The 4313-nt window shown below is 43.1% G+C and overlaps 1 pseudogene across 1 annotated transcript; it reads right to left on the reverse strand.

Moving 5' to 3' along the window:
* Nucleotides 1-422: 422 nt before the first annotated feature.
* On the reverse strand, nucleotides 423-2660 carry LOC145875861 (stonustoxin subunit beta pseudogene; annotated as a pseudogene). The gene is made up of 3 exons (XR_014391362.1): nucleotides 2646-2660; nucleotides 2335-2425; nucleotides 423-1950 (listed from the first exon to the last, which is right to left on the reverse strand). The product of XR_014391362.1 is annotated as a stonustoxin subunit beta pseudogene (transcript).
* Nucleotides 2661-4313: the final 1653 nt, after the last annotated feature.

The raw sequence follows: 4313 nt of genomic DNA on the forward strand, positions 1-4313 counted from the left end.
AGATCTTTGATCCATTTTTGTTTAAAAACTGTTTACTAAATGGGGGGAAATTAGAAAATGTGGGGGGAAAGCCGTAGGAATCCAAAAAAGTGAAATGAGAAAATCCGGGGGGGGAAAATGATGAGATTTTTCTACCTCCTTCGTCATCTTCTAATGTGACAGCTAACCAATGTTCACCAGGCAGGTGTTCAGCATGGGTATTGACAATGAACATGGCCGGTTGCTCCTGCCATTTCTCAATAGGTAGTTCATCACAAGCCCAAACTCCACAAAACAGTTTTCCGGTCAAGGGGTTCATGAGACCTTCTAGCTCTTGGGTATTCATGTTTTGATCAATGATCCTTAATACAGTGGGGGGGGAAAGTATTTCATCCCCTGCTGATTTGGTACGTTTGCCCACTGATAAAGAAATGATCAGTCTATAATTTTAATGGTAGGTTTATTTGAACAGTGAGAGACAGAATAACAACAACAAAAATCCAGAAAAATGCACGTCAAAAATGTTATAAAATGGTTTGCATTTAAATGAGGGAAATAAGTATTTGACCCCTCTGCAAAACATGACTTAGTACTTGGTGGCAAAACCCTTGTTGGCAATCACAGAGGTCAGATGTTTCTTGTAGTTGGCCACCAGGTTTGCACACATCTCAGGAGGGATTTTGTCCCACTCCTCTTAGCAGATCTTCTCCAAGTCATTAAGGTTTCGAGGCTGACGTTTGGCAACTCGAACCTTCAGCTCCCTCCACAGATTTTCTATGGAGGTCACTCCAGGACCTTAATGTGCTTCTTCTTGAGCCACTCCTTTGTTGCCTTGGCCGTGTGTTTTGGGTCATTGTCATGCTGGAATACCCATCCATGACCCATTTTCAATGCCCTGGCTGAGGGAAGGAGGTTCTCACCCAAGATTTGACGGTACATGGCCCCGTCCATCATCCCTTTGATGCGGTAAAGTTGTCCTGTCCCCTTAGCAGAAAAACACCCCCAAAGCATAATGTTTCCACCTCCATGTTTGACGGTGGGATGGTGTTCTTGGGGTCATAGGCATCATTCCTCCTCCTCCAAACACGGCGAGTTGAGTTGATGCCAAAGAGCTCCATTTTGGTCTCATCTGACCACAACACTTTCACCAGTTGTCCTCTGAGTCATTCAGATGTTCATTGGCAAACTTCAGACGAGCATGTATATGTGCTTTCTTGAGCAGGGGGACCTTGCAGTCGCTGCAGGATTTCAGTCCTTCACGGCGTAGAGTGTTACCATTTGTTTTCTTGGGGACTGTGGTCCCAGCTGCCTTGAGATCATTGACAAGATCCTCCCGTGGAGTTCTGGGCTGATTCCTCACCGTTTTCATGATCATTGCAACTCCACGAGGTGAGATCTTGCATGGAGCCCCAGGCCGAGGGAGAGTTACCATGGTTATTATTATTTACAGGGACACTGAGGAGTCAACATACCAAACCCTAAACCCTGGATAGAGGGGCTCAGTGAATGTGGAGGTGAATGTGATCAGGTGGGTCAGTGTGTCAGAGGAGGCTCTATAGAAGGACAGAGTGCCGGCTGACCAGTCCAGATACACTCCTACTCTGTGGGGTCTGGAGGAGAGGACGTCTATGGTAGTGGGATTATTATTGTGACAGACTCTGTAACTGTTGTCAGAGCAAAACAAACTCCAAGACTTGTCATTCTGTCCAATCCTACAGTCAGTACTCCATCCTCTCCTGTTGATTCCTTTATATGTCACTCCTATATCAACCCCTCTCCCACTCCACTCTACCTCCCAGTAACAGCGCCCAGTCAGACCCTCTCTACACAGCACCTGCTGCCAGTCCTGAAATCTCTCTGGGTGATCAGGATACGGCTGCTCCTCTCTCCTACATGTCACCTTTCTGTTCTCCTCAGACAGAGAGAGGAGTCTGTTTACTGTGTTTGGGTCCAGTGTGAGATCACAGACATCTGATGGATGAAACCAGACACAATATTAGAAATCATCATCATTCACATTAGAATGTTAACTCACTTTTCACTAATTCATTTAATGTAGATGTTTCTAGGTATCAAAAGGAGAAGTTAAGGTAACTTGAGACTTGTTAAATGATCATATATTATACTGTATGGTAATATAAAACACACTAATGTAACACGAACACGCCTCACACACACACACACACACACACATTGTCAAAGCATCTCTTTGTAAACGTTGGTGTCCCTGATTTCTGCATCTGTAGAACTACAGCTGATATTTAATATGATCAAGTAAGTAATGATGGTGGTCTTTGACTTAACTTGAATTAAGACTTATTCTTAGTCATATTCTTCACAGCAGTCAACACTCACATTTTCTAAGCCCAGGTTTCATTGTGTACTCTCCACCATGTTCCACACTGTAGCGGTAAGCAGAAGAACAGACAGTAATTGAGGGATACACCTGAACTCACACACACACACACACACACACACACACACACACACACACACACACACACACACACACACACACACACACACACACACACACACACACACACCACTTTGTTAAGAATGTTTGTCTGTGTGTGTGTGTGTGTGTGTCATTGAGACAGACACACACACACACTGGACCCCCCCCTACACACAAACACACACACATTCACACACAAGACACACACTGGACACACAGTCATCGTATACCTTTGTCCAAGTGTTGGTCAGAATGTTTGTATTAACTAGCCTGAAAAGTCAAACATGTCTGATATGAACATTGACATAAACCCTCTACATACTTGAGTTTCTCCAGTCTGCATTGTGGATCCTCCAGTCCAGCAGAGAGCAGTCTGACTCCTGAGTCTCCTGGGTGATTGTAGCTCAGGTCCAGCTCTCTCAGGTGTGAGGGGTTTGACCTCAGAGCTGAGACCAGAGAAGCACAGCCTTCCTCTGTGACTAGACAGCGTGACAGCCTGCAAAGAGTCAAATCATACTAAAACCACACTGCTATTCTTTGGTGGTGAAAATAGTGGCAGTATATTCTTTTCAACATATTCAGATATATCAGTGTCCTGAAACCTGCCATATCTATTCATCAATTAATGTATATGGTTAGAAATGACAAATTATCTATTTTGACAGTGAAGCTAACATTTTAAATGTGTCTCTATACTCCAACATTTTGGATTTTAACAGGAATACTGACCTCAGAGTCTCCAGTTTACAGTGGGGATTCCCCAGTACAGCAGAGAGCAGCTTCACTCCTGAATCCTTCAGGTCATTGTTACTCAGGTCCAGCTCTCTCAGGTGTGAGGGGTTTGACCTCAGAGCTGAGACCAGAGAATCACAGCCTTCCTCTGTGACTAGACAGCCTGACAGCCTACAAAGAGTCAAATCATATTAAAATCACACTGCTATGCTTTGGTGTTGAGTAAGTGAGTAGATAACATGTTTCTAAACACTACTAAAGTACTCCTGTTGATGTCATGATTGAGAAAGATCATTAATGAATCATGAATAATAATGAGTGAGAGAGTTACAGAGGCTACAACAAAACATACTAACCTCTCACCATTAACCTCAAATAAAAGGTCACATTCTGTACTGTCGCCTAATATGAAACATTCTATCTCAAATCTAAAATGCTGGAGCATAGCACCACATTTAAAACTGTAAGCTTCACTGTCCAAACACATATGGTGTGGATTATGTGTGCCTGGTAAACACATGTGGATCTGGTGAACAGTTATCACTTGTTGACCAACTACAGGAATACTGACCTCAGAGTCTCCAGTTTACAGTGTGGATCCTCCAGTCCAGCAGAGAGCAGTCTGACTCCTGAGTCTCCTGGGTGATTGTAGCTCAGGTCCAGCTCTCTCAGGTGTGAGGGGTTTGACTTCAGAGCTGAGACCAGAGAAGCACAGCCTTCCTCTGTGACTAGACAGCCTGACAGCCTGCAACGAGATCATCATGACTTCACAAACACACTGTTAATGTAACAAGTACTGTGGAAGGACAATGCATTTGGTTTATTCTCTCAAACAACATATAGATTCATCTTCCTTCTCCTAGAAACGTATGGTCATATTGTTGTTATACGAATGTGAAAATCAAAGCATTTATTCAATGTTATTCAATATAATATTATATACATATTACTATACATATTTTTCTCTAAACATAATATTTCTTCCTGATGATTAATTCTTAAATGTTATTTTATTTACTCACAGAAATGCACTGGAGGCTTTGAACACTGGCAGCAGCCTCAGAAGACCTTCCTCTGATCTGGAGTATTTCTTCAGGTCAAACACATCCAGCTCCTTTTCTGAAGTCAGCAACACAAAGACCAG

Source organism: Salmo salar, unplaced genomic scaffold (genome assembly GCF_965601325.2).
Source record: "Salmo salar unplaced genomic scaffold, fSalSal1 ptg000377l, whole genome shotgun sequence".
Classification (NCBI taxonomy): Eukaryota; Metazoa; Chordata; class Actinopteri; order Salmoniformes; family Salmonidae; genus Salmo; species Salmo salar.